General features: G+C 43.6%; 1 protein-coding gene across 1 annotated transcript in view; it reads right to left on the minus strand.

Moving 5' to 3' along the window:
* The window catches only part of BCAR3 (BCAR3 adaptor protein, NSP family member), a 78836-nt gene extending 68516 nt beyond the window's left edge, over positions 1-10320 (minus strand). Inside the window, exon 1 of the mRNA XM_035121711.2 lies at positions 10056-10320. The gene's annotated coding sequence lies outside the window, so the exon portion shown is untranslated. The remainder of the gene's footprint in view (positions 1-10055) is intronic.
* Positions 10321-22956: the final 12636 nt, after the last annotated feature.

Genomic DNA, 22956 nt, shown 5'->3' on the forward strand with positions numbered 1-22956 from the left:
CTTTTGTATCTTTTCTTTTCAACATGTCACAGCAGAATTATATCTGCAGCATGGTCATTAACCCTAAGGCTAGTTTTGTTGACAGAAAGCCACAAGGAAGAGATAAAAGATGTTAAAACCTCAAAACTCACAGAGAAACAGGTTGTTACGCCAGCAGTTAAGTTTACAGTCAGTGGGCAGAAAGTTACACTTAGATCTGGAAGACTTGGGTTGAAATCTATCCCCACCACAGATGCATTTGCTAGCCAATCCACTTATTCAAACTAAACATAGTCTGGCACTCCTGGGACACTACAATTTGAGAATACAGATGGGGGGGGGTAGTGTTAGACGTCACATTATCACTGTCTCCAAGCATCTAAAACTTCTTGCCCACAAAGCTACCACATCAGGGAGCATGGTTTTGGCCTAGCCTTCTCCCAGATGTGCTTGTTTTTAAATCTGGGCCAAAAGTTTTTATACATGGAATCACTGAAAACTTCAAATCCCAAACACCTGAATTGTGTGCTAAGGGCTACTTGATATTTCTGAAGATGTAGATTGGCAGGAGCCACTGCCTGCAATATGGGAATAACAATATTAAAGGAAATGGTGTTGTGGAGCAAAACACAATAAAGGTAACTTATTTGCAATTAAATTTGTCATCGATAGGAGGAAGAATGACTAAAATTATTTTAAAAGACATTTGGGTACCAGATGAATTCATTTCACACACAGTTTGAGTCTAGGGATACCACTTACAACATATGCCTCATCCATCCTTTGGAAAGTTCAGAGCAGCTTACATGAAATTCACAGGTACCGTAGTTTTCCATCCATATACGGGCTAGGCTAAGATCAGCTGAGTTTCCACAATCTAACTCAGGGGTCAGCAAACTTTTTCAGCAGGAGGCCAGTCCACTGTCCCTCAGACCTTGTGGGGGGCCAGACTATATGGGGGGGGAATGATGCAAGAGCCCCACAAGCCCCGGTGGCTGCTTACCTGTGTCTTGTGAGCGGCAGGGGCTGGTGGCGGCGGCAGGACAATGAGCGGCATGCAAAAGGGCTCTGGAGAGGGGCTGCTTAAAATGGTGGCAACTCAAGCGCTGCTGCTGCTGCTGCTGGCACCAACAAAGCCCAGCGCCCTTCCTCCTCTAGGCAGGGCCGGGAGAAGCCAGGAGGGAGGGAGGAGGCGTCACCTCCATGTGAGGGAGAGGGAAAGAACGTGCACGTGCTGGCGATCCACGCGGCGATTCCCAGACTGTCCGCAGGCCGGATCCAGAAGGCAATTGGGCCTGATCCAGCCCACAGGCCTTAGTTTGCCTACCCATGATCTAACAGTTCTATGAAGCCTAAGGTGTCTCTGGCTCCTATTCCCTACTATGACCTGCTTCAGTTGTGCCATTATTAGGGTAAAGCCAAATGGCTTTCTATACTGATCCTAAACATATTTTAGGAATTTTAATGAAACTATAGATTATGAAAATCATGAGCTCTCTACAGATAAAAGACATTAAATTTTTGAGCCATTACTCTTTTGGATAATCTGTGAGGATAGATTGACTGTCTAAAACTTACTGATCATATTCTGGTCTGTATATATCCAGGCTCTAGAGATCAACTTCTCTTCTATATTTTGGTCTAATGAAGATGCCAGTGCAAGAATATCAGTTAATATTTCTATCAATAGAAAAGGTTAAATAGCCTGGTCTAGCCTAAGTTGGTTTGCATTTCTGTTTTCACAGGCACAGTCTCCAATATACATAGGCACTGCAATGCAGAAATCCAGGGTTTGCCTTTTTCTTTTTTCTTTCTTTCTTTCTTTCTTTCTTTTTTTCTTTTTTTGACAAATGAGCCTTTGAAAAAGAATACAAAGGGGCTGTGGAACACACAGCCTGATAAAGATAAAAGATTATCTGGAGGGAATAAACACACCAAAAGCAAAAAGTCTGCTTAATTCCATCACCAACAAGTGTGTCTGCCAATTGTCAAAACTTCAGATATCAAAGGGTTCCAGCTTTGTGTAAAGAACACAAGAACAACCCTGGACCCTTCCAGCCCAAATCTAGTCCAGAATTCTGTTATTACTGTGACCAACAGATGCCTATGGGAAGCCTACAAGCATTAACATGAGTACAATAGTTCCCCCCAGAACTAGTCTATGACGCTACACCACTTTTATAATTAAAAATGCTGACTCATCTTTAACATACATTATGAACATCTGAAAGTGCATTGGAGCAGCTCCCCATGACGACAGCATTGTTCTGAATCAGCGGGTTGAGCATGGCAGCTTCATTTCTACCCCAAGCCAAAAGTGAACACATTTGTGGGGGTAGCTCTTAGTTGCTTCAGCAAACTCCTTTTCTTTTTGTCCCTTTTTTACTCATTACTCGTGTAGAGTCAGCCAAAATCATAAGAATTAATGATTTATTTTCCAAGTAATTTTAGAGCCAATGTACTGTATCTTACAAAAGGAAAAGCCGGAGCAGTGCAGCACTTTACAAATAATTGAGTCACCCAGTGTGGGAACTTTTATTGTAATGGTTATGAATGTATTTGGTGAGGCTTCCTGGGCAGGTTAGGGCAGGAGCAGACTTCTCTCCCATTCATACACAGTCACATTTTTGTCTGTGCTACCTCTACCCTCCATTCTCCTCCAACTCCAGTATCTCAACCCCAGGGCACCTTGTCATTGAGCTCTGGCGCTAATAAATTTGTGTATCTTCTCTGGCGTTGCAGTGACCAACAATACTGAGAACCAACAAAGAAGAATACACTTTTAATCCCACTTTTATTTTGGGGTAGCTCTTTCCTTGGGAACTATACAATAGATCTCTGGGGAACCTCTGATACATCCCATCCACCAACTAGAGCATCCTGGGGAAATATTTCTCTTGAAGAACAGGCCTTAAGTGAGGCAGAACAAAATACCTGATTGCAGAGCTTGATGAAATCACACCACAGCCCTACCAGGTAATGAGGGTATGCCAAAACTGCTTTGACTGATTTTGAACCCTGAAGCCTTTTCTTGCCTTGGAGAAAACTTGATAAGATCAAGTTTTAGAGTCAGAGTTTTTAACATAGCATTTTCCACTAGTATCTCCATATGCCTCCCGCAGTTGCTTTTAAAGTCAGGAGACCATCCAGAGTGGGATTCAACATGCAAACGCTTCCGTCAGAACACAAAATCAGCAACCCCTCTCCCTACAAGTTTAAGCACCTTTTGCTCATTCATATGGGTGTTAAGATACCTGAATTTATTAACTGCCAGCTAAAGTGACAATTTTATTCATATCTTAATTATTTTTAAATAATTGTTTTTACGATTATTCTACTTTGACGTGAGGCTACCATGCAGGTTGCTGATCAAATTACTTGGTCCATCAACACTGGAGCAATTGGAGCTCCCAGGCCAATTACTGGACCTACATATTCTTACTATGAATTATTCCTGTCAATGGGATTCTATGTGACTGTCACATTAAACCATATGCATCTTTATGAGAGTGAATTTAAAATACACTTCTAAATAACATTATATAGTCAAAAAGCAACTAATACTATTTAAGAAGCTTCCTGCCACTTTTTCTGAAATACTATCATTTATTTTTAATCCATTGATTGCTTAAAAACAGGCCCTTAACTTAATACGTTCTGCTGACAGCTCACATAAGAGCTAATAAGCAGATTTCAGAGAGGAATGCAATTCATGATTTAGCTCTTTTGATCATATTATATGACTCTTTGTGAAAAGTTCCCTCCATATTGAAAGAAGGGAACTACATTTAACCTTCTCAAATAGCATGTCACTCAGCAACATGTCAAGATATTTTACAGCAGGGATGATCAACCTTTCAACATCAGAGCTCCAAAACCCTTAATTCTTATGTAGAGAAAAATGAGTTTTGGACAGATGAACTTCAGTCACGCCACAGGGCTGAACAGCTTAAAAAGCTACACCTTCCAAAATATCCTCTTTTATACAACTATGAAAGTACAGGATACCTATTGCAGAAAGGTTGGTCATCTCTGGTTTACAGTGATAGCTCTGTAATTCTTACCAGTTAACAAGAAACAAACTCCCCAGTCCAGTGTATGGTTACTCAGCTGTTTATTATCGGATTTACTTAAAGACAAGGGCAGATTCTAAAAGGACAACTATGTTACGTAAAGGTAAAGCAACCCCTGACCATCAGGTCCAGTCACGGATGACTCTGGGGTTGCAGCGCTCATCTTGCTTTACTGTTCGAGGGAGCTGGCGTTTGTCCGCAGACAGTTTCCGGGTCATGTGGCCAGCATGACAAAGCCACTCCTGGCAAACCAGAGCAGTGCACTGAAACATCGTTTACCTTCCCGCCGGAGCGGTACCTATTTCTCTTTTTGCACTTGACGTGCTTTTGAACTGCTAGGTTGGCAGGAGCAGGGACTGAGCAACGGGAGCTCACCCCATAATGGGGATTCGTTCTGATCGGCAAGCCCTAGGCTCTGTGGTTTAGACTGCTATGTTAGTCACTTGCAATAAAATCAAACAGAACAGCCCAGTGGCACCTTGAAAGACTTAACTAATTTACTGTGACCTAATCTATTATCTGCCTTGTCAGATGCATGAGAGAGACCATGAAAATAGTAAACAGACAAAACAGAGGCCTGGTTTGCACATAACACTATGTCATGGTTTGTTTAAGCCAGGGATTGCTAAAGTGTAGTTTTCTAGATGTAGCTGGACTGCAGTTCCCCTAACCCCTGACCACTCACCAAGTTGACTAGGGCTGATGGGAGCTGGCACTCAACAAAATATGGAGAGCCACAGGTTCCTCACTCTTGATTTAAGTCATGGTTTGTTTAGCAAACCACAGATTTCCCCCACGTGGTTATATTCTAGCTTGTTTCTCCAAGGTTTCTTTTGTTTTCCAGCCGTTTTCACCTTTTGCCTTTTATTACTTGTTGAGCCACCATAGTTAATGGTGATGGATTCCTGCATAATGCCAAGCAATAAGGCAAACACAGTTTCATAAGCAAACAATAAACCACGGCTTCACACTGTGGTTTGCTGGTGGCGATTGTGGTGAGCTTCTGGGCAGGATTCTCACGTAACACTAACTAACGCATGATTTAATAAACTACTGTATAGCTGAAAAAACAAAGTTGACAGTTATGTGTTAACCAGGCCAAACAGTCATACATCAACCATTCTCACTAGCTTCATTCTCACCAAGGTAGTCAAAGGGAAAAATTTGCCATGTAAGTTGTGATGGGCTTGGCGCCTCAGTTATCACTCACGCTGATATGCCCACTCTTACTTATATTGCCCCCATCTCACTGAACAATCTTTTACCTGAAGGCTTAAAAACTAAACCTAACTATCCCAGAGTATCCATCTTTGTGATAGAGATAAGCAATAAGTTGGAGTCTCAAGCGGGTGTTCTTTAAATAAACAATAAATATTTATTTTCAAAACAAGGTAGTATAATACAAGTAGAGAAACTTTAGGTTACAGTACTTCAATAATAATATGCAAGTTCACTTCAAGTCGTTTTCAGAGGTTTCGGCTTTATAGTTTGGTTCCTTTCCAAGGCGGTACTTTCCTTCAGTTACCCACCCCTTTAACAAATCCAGCTCCTGAGGTACTTTCAGTAATACAGTGGTACCTCTACTTACGAATTTAATGCGTTCTGAACGCACATTCGTAAGTCGAAAAAAAATTAAGTCGACTCCCATAGGAATGCATGGGAGAAAAAATTTGTAAGTAGAAGCAACCCTATCTAAAAAATCGTAAGCAGAAAAAATCCTATCTAAACCACATCCAAGATGGCGGACAGAGCTCCATTCGTAAGTAGAAACATTCGTAAGTAGAGTTATTCGTAAGTAGAGGTACCACTGTAGTCTTAAGGGCTCACCACACACCCGCTTCTTTCACTGGGTTTTGGGAGTCTCTTCTTTCCTCAGAAGTCTCTCCCCTCCAGACTAGTTTGAGACCTGAGGAGACTGATCTTTTTCAGCTCCTACTTTTTCTGTCTCACCCTCAATCTCCTATTACTCCTGCAGAACACTACACTCAGTCCTTCACTGTACACTCGGAGTGGATGATTTCCCCAGAACCAACTCTCCCTCCTCAACACTATTTGTTTTTCAAGCTCCCTAGCTCCCAATCTCTCCAACCTCCCTCCTCAACCACCCCAACTTAACCACACTCTTAACCACACTCTAACCCTATCTCCCTCCAAAGCCTCTCCTTTTAAACTCTCCCTCATGGAACCACAGCCAATCAGAGGCTGCTGTTCTTTAACCATTTGCTGGCAGAAGAAAAAAGTAAAAAAAATACTTGTGGAACCAACTTTTCCATCACATGAGTCCCCAACAGGAAATACAGTGGTGCCTCGCTAGACGAATTTAATTCATTCCACGGGTCTTTTCTTATAATGAAAAATTCGTCTAGCGAATCCCATAGGAATGCATTGGATTTTTTTTGGATTTTTTTTTTGCCCATAGGAACGCATTAATTGAATTTCAATGCATTCCTATGGGAAACCGCGATTCGCGAGACGAATTTTTCATAAAACGAATTCGTCTAGCGAGGCAACCTCCGCTCGAAAAATCCTTTCGTTAAGCGGAAATTTCGTTAAGCAGGGGATTCGTTAAGCGAGGCACCACTGTAAGACAAAATACAGCCCAGACACAGATTAACAACCTCAGTGAGAACAAGCAAGCTCTAGTCCAGGGGTCTCTAACTTATAGGCCTCAGGATGTTATTGGAATACAGTTCCCACCATCCCTGAACATCAGCTGTCTGGAGGGGCATATGTTAGCGACCCTCTACCCCAATGTTTCTCAAACTTGTGTCCACGGCTGTTGTTGGACTACAACTCTTATCATCCCTACCACTGGTCCTGACAGCTAGGGGTGATGGTAGTTGTAGTCCAACAACAGCTGAGGACACAAGTATGAGAAACACTGCTCTAGCCCATTGAAGACCATGGCAAAATGTGCTAAGTCTTTAAGGTACCACAATACTTTGCCATTTTTACATAGTTAATATTGCACCCTTAGTAAGGACTCAAATTGGACCTAAAAAAATTAAACCTAGTGACCAACTAAAAAAAGAAAGAAAAAGTCCTCTGCCTCTCTTCTGCACCTAGGCAGACTTTTTTCTTTACTTCTGCATGTCGAGTCCATCCATTGTCTTCCCACCATTCCGTTACCATGATTTCTGAGAGTTGTCATGGATATGCATGTGAACTTTCCCAGACAAATAACTTTCCTAAGAGTAAATCTAAATACCCTTTTTTTTGAAATAATGGACTTCTAGGGAAATAAGGAAAATGAAAGAGAATGAATCCAGCCCAAAGTTGGTTTATTGATGTAATCAAAGTATGTTTTTATTTAGTCATCCAATTAAATCAGCCTAACTATGTAGTTAGCAAAAGTGGAATGTACTGTATTTCAAGTACAATCCAAAGTTATGGACATCCTTAAATGTCTCCCAATGGAATACAGGAACTTTAAAACACTAGACACACCAAACAATGGACACACCGTTGTCATTTTTCTCATTCCCCTCTAATCCTCTATTATACCTTCTCATGCCACCCCTGCAATGTAGGCTAGGCTGCGAGATCCAGAGATCCTCTTGATTATTGTATCAAATGCAGTTTCAGTTTTTGCTTTGAAAAAATATTAAAAATTGAATGGAATTTTTTCTCTCTCTCCGTATTTACCAATCTCAAACCATTTCCTTGCCTATCTAACCCAATAGCTCTGTCAGCCTCTCTGTCGTCTTAGTAGCTTAAGATTCACATCAGTTCTTCACAAAGAGAGTTTAGGGTGAGTCATATCCAGAGAAGTGGGCTTTTCTCTTCTCCCTTCCTCCTCTCAGGGACAAACACAACCAGCTATTCATTCTTTGGCCAAACAAAGCAGAAGAACAATGTTGTCAGCAGAGTTACATAGGCAGCCCACTTCTCACTCTTTACTAACTTTCCAAAACAAATTAGTTAGGAAGCCAGCCCCATCCTAAAGTCCTGCCTTCACTTAAGCCTTGCCCATAACACACCGCCAAGGTTTCCTGGGCCATTCAACAGTAATTTGGGTGCAAATCAGTAAAACAAGTGAAAGGGGTTAGGTTAGGGGGAGAAAAGCAACATAAATTTAGTTAATTCCCAACTATAGAAATAAAATTCTATTTGCTAGGACTCCTAACTAAAGAGGTTAAAAATTTTTTTTAAAGGCCAGCACGTTTTATAAACTTACTTTGAGAGGAATGTTTTGAACATCAATGCCAGTTGTGTCTGCTGAGAGAAAATCAGCTGGGATGTATAATGGGCAAATTCCATCACATTCTTACTACCATAGTAACCTGTTTTTTAAACAGACACGCTTGCCTTTTACAACTCAAAATACGCAATTGCTGGCAACTCTTTAATAAAAGCTCTCTATTCTTAACATCTTTCTAGTCCAAAGGAATCCCTGGTCAAATTAAGCAGAGCCAACATAGTGGAGAGCACAAGCGTTAGTAAACATCTTAAAGGCATCTGAATAAGCAGCTTAACCCTTGCAGAATATACACTGGAAACACTAGAATCATGTATACTGGAGAGACAAGTGAGACAGGTTGGCACTGAAAAGTACAACAGAGCTGGTGATAATTATGATTGTTTTCTGAAGCACTTCATTGTACTTTACAAAGTACAGAAGGGCAGGTCCTCGCCCACAATGAGTTTACAATCAAAAATTCAACACATGAAAACAGAAAAAGGAGAGGGGAGGGGAGGGAGATGTGCTTGCTGCTGTTACACATACATATAGGCTTAGGCTGCAGACCACCATACTTTTAAAGCACATTCACACACCTCCAGAACAAAACACAAACTTGGGAACTGTGGTTTGTTATGCGTTATCAGCATTGTAGCTCTGTGTGGGGCTAAACTACAGCTTCCAGGATTCTTTGGGAAATAGGAAATGTACACATGTGGTCCCATAAGACACAGGAAGTACAGTATTATATACCTATATACACCGATTAATTACAGAATGAAATTTAAAAGCTCTTAAAAGACCATCTCCAACCTTCTATGCTAAGGGAAGATAACCCACCAACTTTGACTCTCACTGCAGAATGTTACAATAATAAGAGAAGTGGATTAAGGAAGGGGGGGAATCAGTTGTGAATATTATCCAGGATAATCTTTGAGAACTGAATTTAAGACATATTATACAATCATTCCAGACACACACACCTTCTTTACATCTTCAGACAACCATCTCTAACTCTAACACAATTAGTAAACCACATCAGGTGTGCTATTTGCCAAATGCAAGTCAATCAATCTTAGACGTTTTGGTATTTACCAGTTATTTGACTTTGTACATTTAAGTTAGCTCCATTCAAGGGTCTTTATATTAATCTTTGAGGGGGTAGAAATAAACATGCCAAACATACGTGTATCAGACTGTATTCACAAGCACTAAACCAGTGATCATGCTCTCCACTTTAATGCCCCATCAACATGACTCTAACGTGTGATGAAGGGTCATGAAGGGAACTATTAAGTTATCTGCATTCAACAATCTTGTTTGGCTTTGCCACAGAAATCTATTTCGTTCCCCAAAAGTGTTTTCTAAAAACCTGAGTAGGCAATTTCAGAATGGAAGCTATTCCTCCTAAATAGTACAAACAAACCAACAGTAGTCAGAAACCCTGTGCGCACTTCATGGCGAGTAGGCAAGTCTCGTTGGATCCGGCAGGGCTTACTTCTGAGTAAACGTGCAACATGGGCCCGGACTACACACAGTCTTCTTTCCCCTCCCACCACAATTTACTCCCGTCAATAATAATAATAATAATAATAAAGTAGTTAAAAATAAAGTAATAAAAACTCCAGCAGCATGGTCCAGCTCCGAAAACCTTAAATCAACCCGGCGTTCTTTTTGCTGTTGCACTGTACAAAACTTTCCTCAAAAGAATACGCCGGGGTGTATTTTATTATATTATTACTATTACTATTATTATGGAAACCACCCACCCTGCTCAAGTTTTCTTTCATCGCTCTACAAAACCAAAAAGGCGCCGCTCTTACCTCAGGGGATGCTGGTTCGCGGCTCTGGAAGGGAAAAACTCGGCAGCCGGCACTCGCCCCAATTTGGGCAGCCGGTGAGACTTAGCACGCCGCCCCGCTCGTCGGGCGCGGGTCCTCCGCAGGTTTTCTTCGGGCTCCGTCGTTCACCTTAAAGTAGCTTGGCTGGGACAGAAGCGCTGCATGGTTCCCTGAGCGAGGCGAGTGTTTCGCAGCTCAAGCAAGCAAGCAGCCAACCAACCGGGGCGGCGCGCGCTGCAAACTCAGGCAGCTGCAGGCACTGCAGCCGAGCCCCACACGAGGCAGCGCCGGCGCTCCGGGAGTGATTGAGAGCTGCTCCACAGCCACACCCCTGCGCCGCCGGAGCCCCCTCCATAAGAGCTATTTACATACGGTGACCTCCCGTTGCCCTTTGCCGCGTCGAGAACTTTTCCTTTAGTCCTCCCCATAATTCCTCCCTTTAAAATCAGCTCCCTTAAAATGTCATGATTTACTACTTCCTAAAGGCAACCGGTTTGTTTTTGTTTTGGGGGGGTTTTTTGCCGCTAGGTCAGGCCAGGCTGTTAAGCGCAGCTGATTTCATTAGCTTGAACCCCTTCGCCCCTCCCTTGATTGGCATCCAATCTTCCCAGCCATTTTTTTTGGGGGGGGGGTCCTTTTTTTCCTTCCTTCCTCTTCCTTCTTTCTTTTTTTGTCGTCTTGTCAAAAACTATTCACCATGTCAGCCAAAGGGGCCCGCATACCAGCAAATAAGCCCACTTAATTAAAACAGCAGGTGAGGAAAGCAATAAACAAGACAGCCTCTCGCCCCTGTGCGATTTCATCCTTTGCCAGGCTTAAGGAGAAGAGAAATTTATACCACCGCCCACCAAATGTGGATATCTGACGGGTCAAACTGAGTCGCAATAATGGCTGCCTCTGAACGGTCATATTATTGCCACGGTTCAAAGCAGAGCCGGCTCTAACATTGGGCAGGATTCAAGTGGTCCATCTATAATAACACATATACCGGTACTTGAAGGACCATTGTTCAGCCCAGACACAGGTCCAGCTCTGAGGGCCTTCTAGTGGTTCCCTCACTGTGAGAAGCAAAGTTACAGGGAACTAGGCAGAGGGCCTTCTTGGTAGTGGCGCCCGCCCTGTGGAACACCCTCCCATCAGATGTCAAGGAAATAAACAACTATCTGACTTTCAGAAGACATCTGAAGGCAGCCCTGTTTAGGGAAGTTTTTAATGACTGATGTTTTAATGTATTTTTAATCTTTTGTTGGAAGCTGCCCAGAGTGGCTGGGGAAACCCAGCCTGAAGGGCAGAGTATGAATAAATTATTATTATTATTATTATTATTATTATTATTATTATTATTATTATTATTGGATTTAGGGCAGGATTTGTTGTTATTTATTTTATTTATTTATTCATTCATTCATTCATCATTATTCATTATTAATTAAAATATTTATTACAGGAACCACAGAAGTATATTTAAGGCAAGTTGTAGGTCAGGGGTCAGCAAACATTTTCAGCAGGGGGCCAGTCCACTGTCCCTCAGACCTTGTGGGGGGCCGGACTATATTTTGGGGAAAAATATGAACGAATTCCTATGCCCCGCAAATAACCCAGAGATGCATTTTAAATAAAAGGACACATTCTATTCATGTAAAAACATGCTGATTCCTGGACCGTCCACGGGCTGGATTTAGAAGGCGATTGGGCCACATCCAGCCCCCGGGCCTTAGTTTGGGGACCCCTGGTGTAGGTGGTTCAAGGAGGTCCAAGGTCAATTGAAAAGGGATCCCAACTATACCAAAAATACAGTTCAGTAATACTAGAGATCAGTAGAAGAACTAGATCACTGTTTGAAGCTTGTCCTCTTTACTGTCAACATCAGCTCTCCCTCCCTCTCAATGCATTCCCTTCACAACTAACTTCTGCTCCAAGGCACAGCAAGCAAGACGTTACAGTCTGTTTCTGAGTCCTAGAGATAAATCTCTCCCTCTCCTTTATCAGTTAGCCTCCTAACTACAAAAGCAGGCATTGTTGTGGGGGCCTCAATCCCCCTGGTCCATCTTGGGGGAGGAGGGCTGTTGTCCCCTCTCCCCACTTTAGAGTCCCAGGTGTATCAACATGGCGGAAACACCATTTGAATTTTCTGCCTGATTCTGATCTAAATAACTACTTTAAGAGCACATAAGGACTTTGGCACACCCAGGGGGACTTTTTGCTTAGAGAAGCTGGTCAGCTCATCCCTTCCCCTGTACAAACTGCTTTTGAAAGTCTCCTCATTTTCAACAGGAGTTTGCCTTGCAGCATGAAAAACTGCCCGTTCTGAAATTCAAGTGCTTATAAATCTAGTTGCTTGGATTCAGGCCCAATGCATGTTTTGATAAACTGTTTTGGTAATCATGTGGAAAATGTGATTAGCCAAGAGGGACTATCATCATTAGTTGCCATTTGGACTGAGCTGGGACTAGAGGCATACCTGGGCTTGCTTGCACCTTTAGCAAGGAGATGTATCGGCACAAGTGCAAACCCACATGGGCGTACCCAGCGCGGGGCAGGGGGGGAGCTGCCCCGCCCTAGAAGCAGGGCCGGCGCACGAGAGTGGCGCTGCTGGCGGGGCTGGTGGGCAGAGGCGGAGCACAGCCCGGCGGAGAGCAAGTTTGGCGTCCCCGCCCACCGTGCCGCGCCCTCCCTCCAGCTCCCCGTCGTGCCCTCCGGCAAGGCCAAGTGCGGCAGGGAACCAGAGAGTGCGACGGGAAGCTGGAGGGCGTGGCGCGGTGGGCGGGAACGGCGAACTTGCGCTCCGCTGGGCTGTGCTCCTCCGCCACCGCCTGCCTCTGGAGACTCCCCCACTGCCGCCGATCTTGCTGCTGCTGCTGCCGCCGGCGGTGGCCCCCTCACCCAGCAGCCATCGCGCTCCAGCTCCTCCCCCGCCTCTGCCCCGCCATGCACGCTTCCTCCCTTCCCTTTCCTCCCGTGCCTTGGCCCCGCCCCTTGCCCCCCCAGTTTTGATCCTAGGTACGCCCCTGCAAACCCATCTCCATTAAAAAACATGGTGTAATTCACAATCACAAATCACAAATGACCCTTAAACTGGGTATTTAACAATACAATCTTATGTCTACTCATCAAGTTCATTGGGGTTTACTCCCAGGAAGCTAGGTGCATAGGACTGCAGTCTAAATCTAGCAAGCCAGAGGTAGGAATTTCAGACAATACCTCACTTGCCTTCTCACTTCTGATTAGGCACTAGAAATAAGCCCCACTTAAGTCAATGGTCATTGCTCTCTGGGGGCTTGGGCTGGCTGCCCCTCTGCCTGATTGCTTGATCAGGTGCCTATTCCAATAGCACCAACTGTGACTTGTTGGGAGAATAAAACTGGGCAAGACAGCTGGCCAGCAACAAACAAGCATCTAACCAGCATCAGGTCAGGAGGGCAGCAATTGCCAGACGGAACCATCCATACACAATGTCCAGTGTCTGCCACCTGAAGAACAAATCATAATACTTAGCCATGGTTTGAAATTGGCTTAGTTCAATCAGTCACAGTTAACACTAGCCACAGTCTGAGCTTGTTTGGACAGAATGCTAAATAATGGTTTAGTGCTTAGTAAATGGGCTTACTAAGAAGATCAAACCTATCCATTCTTAAGGGAATCAGCCCTGAGTGCTCACTGGAAGAACCGATCCTGAAGCTGAGGCTCCAATACTTTGGCCACCTCATGAGAAGAGAAGACTCCCTGGAAAAGACCCTGATGTTGGGAAAGACTGAGGGCACAAGAAGAAGGGGACGACAGAGGATGAGATGGTTGTACAGTGTTCTCGAAGCCACCAACATGAGTTTGACCAAACTGTGGGAGGCAATGGAAGACAGGAGTGCCTGGTGTGCTATAGTCCATGGGGTCACGAAGAGTCGGACACGACTAACGACTACACAACAACAACAACAACAACAACAACAACAACAACAACAACAACAACAACAAAGCGGGCTTTGTGCTTAGAAGGTCCCCTCACATGAACGTGAGGAGGAAATCTGAATCTCTGGCTTGTCTGTTTACCTAACCATAGTTACTCACTATGTTGAAACCCAGGTAAACTGTGGTTAGTCTTAACTTTGATTTAGGGAAACATGCTGACTTCAAACAACAGATCACAGTCTTCTTTCTCTAAACCATTGTTTGTGGTTTGGATAAATCATGGTTAATTTAAAATGGAAGCAACTGCTTCCATACTCCCTGTCATACATGTGCTGGTGGAGGGAGAGTACCTGAAACTGAGGTAGTTTAGTATTTTGTCTTAACCAGATCATTTGTTAGGCATGAGAAGTTGTGGTTAGTTAAAAACAGCAGAATATGCCATCAATTTCCTCTAAGCCATGCTGGAGGAGGAGGGGGCATATGGGCCTGAGGTTTGTGTATGTAACACTAAACTATGGCTTAGTGTTGTATCTAAATACAGTATATAATTTTCCATATATGTATATTTTGTTATTTTGCAAAACTATGTGAGTGAGTACTTTAAAAAAAAAACCTCCCTAAGAAGAAACCATTAATTTTGAGATAAGACAGCCACAGGCAGCCTTACCCAGAAATAGAAAAATGACTTTCTTTCTTTTTAATTCTAGGAATTACTGTACAACCTTGTTTATTCATAAGGCATGGAAGAGATATAAGAGTCTTTCAGATAGTCATGCTTTCTGATAAAGCATAGGGTAAAGTATACATTACATGGGGAATGTACTATTAATATATATTACAAATTAAGATAAAATTAGAATTTTTAATAGCCATTTCTGATAAGAAAAGTTTAACTGTCTTCTCATGTGTTACTATTTTTTGCAAATAGTTCCTGGAATAGCACTCATCTATGTGGTCTTGCAGGAAGAGAACTGAATTTGGTTCTGGGTTGAAATTACACATCTGCCATGACCTCAAGTATGTGGCTTTGGGCAAATTAAATATCTTTCAGCTTTATTTAAAAGGAGCATAATAGTGGCTATCGCCTACTTCACAGGGTATTGTGAGGACAATCACAATAAAGTATTACGGGGAAGGGGAACAAAAGATTGAAAGAAAGCAAAATAAAATGCGTTGTTCACTAGAGGCTTTGGCAGTGTTCTATCAGTCTTCTGCAGCCCAGAATTACAAGGAACAACTCCAGTTCATATTGTCCTGTGAGTTATTGTAACGTGGCTTCTCCCAATGAACCGGAATGCATTGCAGTAGCCAAAGGTTTGCCATCACCTAGCCCGCAGGACTTCAGCTTCTTACTTAGATACAGCCGCCCTCCCCCGGCATGAGCCTTATTTTCCATTCAAAAAGCTATAGGCTTTGTTTCTAATGATTGATTCACACACTTACCCAGCTAATTATCATTGTTCTGTGGTGAAGGGAGCAGGCAGGCATGTGCACCTTATTCTAGCCTAGGCCTAAGACAGAAGTCCAATTTGCATGATCCTTCCTCCTCATTAAAGGGAGGGAAACTCTGCATGAATTAGATCCATGGACTGGAGTTCACCATGTGAATATATGAATCAGTTCCTTTCACCATGTGAGTATATGAATCAGCCCTATGATATAATCTCTGTGTTTGGTTTGTGGGATTAAGCTAAGTGCCTATCAATAATCCATTCTTTTATATGTTTTGGACATTTATATACACCTCATAATCTAAAAGAATTTGTGTTTTCAGATTTACTTTCTTCTTATTCAAGGTTATGTCCTCTTGCTACCAATTCCTCAAAACTCCCACACTGCCTCAGAGTTGCCTCTCTCTCTCCTTGGATGTTGACATTCTGCAGCTGTGTTGTCTTCTGTAATCCCCAAAAGTTTTTCTTAACATTGTTCTATTACTTTCTTTCCTTTGTCTGAGTTCATAAGCCAGGAGCTCAAAGGCTTTCCTGCTACTACATTGGTAATAATTCTGCCTTAGCCAGCAAATTTTATTTCTAAATAAAACAATGGTTTTTAAACAAATACTGTTCCATAACTTTTGTCAGGAGTCTTGACTGCTTTTTAGATAACAATATTTTTTAACAACTTCTATTCCAGAAGCTGTTGTGTTTCCATCTTTCTCTTCATCGCAGAAAGCTATTCCAACGAATGTTTTCTTCTCAGGCTATAGCTAAATGACTACAATCATATTCAAACTGTGTAGATCTGTTGACTCAAGGGTATCATGATCACAATTATTATTTTAAAGCAAACTGTGGGTGAACATAATAATTGTGTCAACCAGAAATCTTAAGAGTCAAGGGTATGTGAAAGGCACACACTGAGCCAGCTAAGACATACAAATCTTGGCTTTGTGCCTGTGTGCTCCATCCTCATGCTGCCTGTTCCCTCCTCAGCCTGCTGAGATTATATTTATTTAAACCGTAAAATATAGGATACAGCATAGACATAAAATCAGAAACATTTTTAAAATAGCATCAAAATAAAACCAAAACCAAACCAGCAAAGGGAAAGCAGCAGTACCAAAGATCTGCAAAGCCCTGAAATGCTTTAAGAAAAATAACACCTGTAAAGCCTGGAAATCTCATAGTTGTAGAGTTGGAAGGAAGCCCAAGAGTCATCTATCTAATCCAAGCATGGCTGAACTTGGCCCTCCAGCAGTTTTGGGACTACAATTCCCATCATCCCTGACCACTGCTCCTGTTAGCTAGGGATGATGGGAGTTGTAGTCCCAAAACAGCTGGAGGGCCAAGTTTGGCCATGCCTGATCTAATCCAACCCCCTGCAATGCAGAAATCTCAACATGCGGTTTCCCATCCAATTTGAAACCATACCAGGCCCTGCTTAGCTTTGCAAATGTGCTAGCAGTTTCATTGCTACACCACTCTTCACCTGGTGCTGAAAGTACCACAATGTAGACACAAAGCAAGCTTCTTTGGGAAGAGAATTCCACAACCAGGGCACAACTGAAAAGGTTGTATTCTTCATAGACACACTCATCCAGAATCATAGCTGCCAAGTTATCCCTTTTTTAAAGGGATTTTCCCTTATGCTGAATAGGCTTCCTCGCGAGAAAAGGGAAAACTTGGCAGCTATGTCCAGAATGCAGATGGCTTCTATTAACTGCAGAATAGGTCCTGTTACACCTGAACCAGAAAGCCATGGTTACCAGGTTCACAAGCAGTCAGAATCTGAAACCACAGTTTGAACTTGACTTAAGATCCTTCCTTGTTCTGAAACTAGTAGCCATGATCTCCCAGTTTGGACATAACAGGAAACCCCTGGCTAATGGAAGACTTCCTGGGTTAATATCAGTGTGCTGAGGAGGAAAGCATCCCCCCCCCCCCTATTTTAGAATTCCTCTTTTTGCTGTCTCTTCTTTCACACTTTCAGGGTCATTGAACAGTAGATTGTTTTCACTTTAACAGGCTCCTGCCTCATCATCAAACTTGTCACAGAAGTGAGAGCAGCTGAGGGGCAAGGACAATTATTTCAAGATAACAAGATCCTGACAGCTGATCCCTGCTGTAAGAATGTTATAAATACAGTCACTCACAAGGGCAGTAAAACAGATGAAACCACTGGAGAGTAGATTTAATTCACCTCAGGTGTCACCTTTCCCCTATTCTTTCATCATCTTTGCACCTTAGCCTAAAATATTTATTGTCTTTCCTTAAGTCCTTCCCCCCCCCCCGAATGATCTAGAATTTTAATATTTCCATCAGACAATGTCTTTTAAAAAATATCAAAGTATCTGAAGATTATAAACTGTAAATTTTAAAGAAGAAGTATTGAACTAAATATGGAATGTAGACAGAAATTACCTTCAAAACATTCATCTGCAAAGGAAAGAGGAAGCTCCAGTGGATTTGGAAACAAAGGAATGAAAGGGGGGCAAATAAAACTTATCACTAAGAACATAAGAAGAGCCTGCTGGATCAGACCAAAGGCCCACCATCCTGTTCTCAGTGGCCAACCCAATGCCTATGGGAACCACGCAAGCAAGACCAGAGTGCACTCCGCCCGACCCTGCTGTTTCCAGCAACTCCTCTTCGGAAACCTGGTGCCTTCAGCAGCAGAGACGGAACACAGTCATCCCACCACTTGTGGGATCAAAATCCATAGTTTAGCTGTGCATGAAGAAGTACGTTCTTTTGTTTGTCCTGAATCATCCAGCATTCAGGTTCAACTAGGAAGTTAACTCAACACTTTTTGTTTTTGTTTTTATGGGAACTATACTGGGCCGCTTCACAAATTCAACTGGCTGAGGAATACCATGGTGGATAGTGTAGGCATAAATAAGGCACTTTGCAAACTGGGTGCTGTGGGATCAGAGCCGTCCTTCCCACTGGGCTTACTGGCGCATTGCGCCAGGGCGCCAGCCTCCCGGGGGAGCTCCAGCACCTTCCTACATGCCTGCCAGCGCCCCATCAACCACATGGCTGGCGGCCTTTTGGTCACGTGGGACCAGGCCGCCTGAGCAGGGGCGTAGCCAGGATCAAAACTAGGGGGGGGGCAAGCTATGGTCGTTCAGGGGCGGGGCCCCGAAGTGGGAACATGGGCGGGGCTACAGGGCCAGCTGGCCTGATGATATTGTGGCGGCGGCAGCGGCAGCGGCCACCTTGTGCTTCTGGGGCTGGCAGCATCGGCGGCTACCCTGCTTGGCTGGAGAGGACGGGAGGCTCGGGCAGGCGAGAGGGGGTGACAGGGCGGGCGAGGGCGAGGCAAGGCACGGCCGCAGACACGACGGCTCCAAGGCGTTGCTGCATATCAGCATAATATTTCAACCATGTTGTGGGTTCCAGCCCCACCTTAGGAAAAAATTCCTGCATTGCAGGGGGTTGGACTAGATGACCGTTGTGGTCCCTTCCGACTACAATTCTATGATTCTATTGATATATAGCCATAGCATATGCACCATTCTGCTTTCTTGAATTGTCCTACTCCTAGGCATAGCAGCCAACTCCTAGAGGCCTAGGTGCATCTCCCCCCCCCCCCCAATTACTGGTAAATACAGTGGTACCTCGGGTTACGAACGCGATCCGTTCCGGGTCGCAGTTCGTAACCCGAAAAGTTCGTAACCCGAAAAGGGCCCGAACCGCCGCTTTGCGCATGCGCAAAGCGCTATTTCTGCTATTTTTGCGCTTTGCGCATGCGCAAAGGCGTGCGGCGCTTCTGCGCACGCGCGCACCGCGAAAATACTTCCAGGTTTGCAAAGTTCGTAACCCGGGTTGTTCGTAACCCGAGGTGTTCGCAACCCGAGGTACGACTGTACTGTATTTTAAAGAGTCACCCACCCCCATGTTGATGGGCTTTCTATGTGGGGCTTTTCTGCCCCCCCCCCGTATTTTATTAAGGATGGAAGAGGGAAGGAAGGAAGAAATAGAGAGAGGGATAACTCATATTTGTGGGTGCCTCTGGGTGATGCTGTGATGCTGGAACTCTGCAGTAAGAGGACGGGAGGGTCGGGCAGGCGAGAGGGGGTGGCAGGGCGGACGAGGGTGAGGGAAGGCACGGCCGCAGTCACGACAGCTCTGAGGTGTTGCTGCATATCAGCATAATATTTCAACCATGTCGTGGGTTCAAGCCCCACCTTGGGAAAAAGATCCTGCATTGCAGGGGGTTGGACTAGATGACCCTTGTGGTCCCTTCCGACTACAATTCCATGATTCTATTGATATATTACCACAGCATATGCATCAATCTGCTTTCTTGAATTGTCCTAGGCATAGCAGCCAACTCCTAGAGGCCTAGGTGCCGCCCCCCCCCAATTACTGGTAAATACTGTATTTTAAAGAGTCACCCCCCCATGTTGATGGGCTTTCTATGTGGGGCTTATCTGCCCCCCCCCCCGTATTTTATTAAGGACGGAAGAGGGAGGGAAGGAAGGAAGAAATAGAGAGAGGGATAACTCACATTTGTGGGTGCCTCTGGGTGACGCTGTGATGCTGGAACTCTGCAGCAAGAGGAAGATACTGGTACGCCTGTACAGGAGCCTTGTAAGCAGCTTTCTCTCTGCTTGATTTACAGCAGGCACGTCCAACAGGTAGACTGTGATCTACCAGTAGATCACTGGATGTCTGTGGTAGATCACTGCTAGATCACTGGCACCCCTAAAAAAAGCTCACCCCAAATTTTCCTCCTCCCTAAAAAAAGCTGAACTATGACCTGAAGCCCTAAACAAAAATGGGCCTCCCTTCCTCCTAAAAGAAGCTCAACAGGTTTGACCTAAACTCAAAAAAAACAGGGCTTCCCTTCCTTAAAAAAACTCAACAGCTTTGACCTGAACCCCCCAAAGGGGGGTAGATCACTCCCAGTTTTTAACTCTGTGAGTAGATCAGAGTCTCTTGGGAGGTGGCCACCCCTGATTTACAGTATACAGATGCAGGAGGAGGGGCAGATTGGAATACCTCTGCTTTTTATAAACATCACTGTGTCTATCAAAAGCTACAGCCCCCCCCTTTTCTTATTCATTTCCTTTTAGCCTTGCAGAGCCACCTTAGTCAATGCACCCTCATTAAATCGCCAATAGAACTCTTAATGCGATCCCTGAATGCTCATTAACAACTACCACTGAAGAACAATAGGGTGAATTGGTCAGCTATCAAACCTTGCCTGAAGGGATTTTCTGCTCCATTGTCTTAACTGCTTAAGTACCGGTAGCCACTTTGCTTTATTTATTTGATGTGTTTTTGTTACAGCTGTGTTCCCGCCCCCCCCAGCAAGTGGAGAGCTGCTCTCACTAAAGCAAAGCCCTTTCCACTTCAGTTTTTGAGGGGAAAAGTGCTGGTTATGGTCTGTAAAATACAATAATTTTTTGCTTCTAGGGGGGCAGCTGCCCCCTCCTGCCCCCCTGCCTACGCCCATGCGCCTGAGGAGCGAGGGCGGGAGTCTCGGCCGGGAGACTTCCATGGCTGTGCTGTATGTTCTGTTGGGCTGCTCCTACAGAGTTAGTCTGAATTTATCTTGGATGCAAATCTATGTAAGATGTATTTTTTATATATATAACATTTTATTAAATTTTTCCAATTATTGCACATTTAAACATACAAATTACAAAATGACACCTTATCATACATTCTACTGTGACTTCCCTCCCTCCCCTCATAAGGTTTTCTAATCAGAGCTTATCTCGCAGTTTCTTTATTTCTTCCCCTTAAGTTCGATTCGCAGGATTTACTTCAACCCTGCAAGAGTTTTTAAACTTCTACAGTTCTTTTCCATATAATCCACATATTTACTCCAGTCTTTTAGGAACTTTGCTTCCCCCTGGTCTCGGATCCCGCTAGTGAGTCTCGCTAGTTCTGCATAGTCCATCATTTTTGTCTGCCACTCTCCGATCGTCGGTAGATCCTGTGTCTTCCACTTTTGGGCTAGTAAAGTCCTGACCGCTGTTATTGCATATAAAAATAATACATTATCTTCTCTTTTAATTTCTTGACCTATCATTCCTAACAAAAATAATTCAGGCTTTTTGGGAAAAGTATATTTAAAGATTTTCTTCAGTTCATTATATATCATTTCCCAAAATTCTTTAACTTTATCGCACTTCCACCACATATGGTAAAAATCTCCCTCCCTCAAATCTATGTAAGATGTATTGGCAACATAAGCAACGCCTATCTGTGTTGTATATTTTAATATGCAAGTGCAAGTACACTAAGTAAAAAGTATTTGTTATTTAAACTTTAAAAGAGAGCGCCTTGCATAGTTTTTGTACGAGGGAAAAGGGAACTACGGTAATTAAAGGGTCAAACGACCTGGGGAACTAGAGTTTAAATGGGAACTAGAGTTTAATTACCACAGGTGTGCCATACACAGGCCCAAGCATACATAGACTTGACTGGCACAATTTCCTCCCACCCTTAAGAAGCAGGAAGAACCATATGTATTGGACTTCCATAAGTACAAGACAATGGCTGGAGTGCCCGGTTTATGAAATATCTTATATGCACCATGGGGAGAAGTGACTGTACCTGCTCCTTCCACTGCAGAATGCCAGTCCCTAGTTATGTCAGTGTGTAAACTGAACTTTTGCACCCATCATGCAACACATTTCAGTTATGTTTTTTGGGGGGGATTCTCCAAATCTTGGCTGGCCTTGGTAGCTAGCCATTATTTGTGGTTCTCTCAACCCTACCCTACCTGAGTCCTCTTGCATACTGAGAGTATTCAAGGGAATGGGAGTGGAAGGGCCAGCTCTTAATTTTGTAGTGATATTTGCAAGTGTTCAGAAGTAGCAAAAAAAACCACATCTTGTTGCTTTCAGTCACCTTAAAAGGATGGTATATAGTAGGATGTTTGTTTGTTTAATGGTTTTTAAAAAAAAAAAAAAACAAACCTTTTTCCAAGTTCCAGAGGAAGGGCGACGGAATAACCTCTCACCTCTTGCCTGGATTTGGAGGTGCTCAACAAAAGCAATAATCCCTAGTTCCACAAATCCTGGAGCCATGTGTGAGAGTGCATTCCTACCAATTCCAAAGTCTGCTGCATATGCCGGACAACTCAAGGGGAGGATCTGTCTCTTCCATGCATCACAAAAAAGAGACCTCCCACCCCAACCTTCAAATCTGTTTCAAGCAGTAGTCAGCATGCTGTCTCTAGCACAGTGGTTCTCAAGGGGTGTGGTGTGCCACACTGATGTGGCAGGAGAGGGTGGCAAGTGTGCAGGAAGATTTGAGGACAATCAACATTATATTTGAGGAATGATTCATGTTCTTATGTAGCTCCATTGTTTTATAGTTTCTGCATGTCCCGTGATCATATTATAAAGTAGCTGTGTTCTATGTTATATAAATTAGGCACTGCTAGGAATTCTTTCTTTTTGTTTTGCAATGATTTCTCATCAATAAGAAATCCGGAAGGGCGCAAGCAAATTTTTATTCTGAAAGGGTGACCTGGAGGAAAAACATTTGAGAACTACTGCTCTAGGAAGAACATAAGC

This window comes from Zootoca vivipara, chromosome 7 (genome assembly GCF_963506605.1).
Source record: "Zootoca vivipara chromosome 7, rZooViv1.1, whole genome shotgun sequence".
NCBI lineage: Eukaryota > Metazoa > Chordata > Lepidosauria > Squamata > Lacertidae > Zootoca > Zootoca vivipara.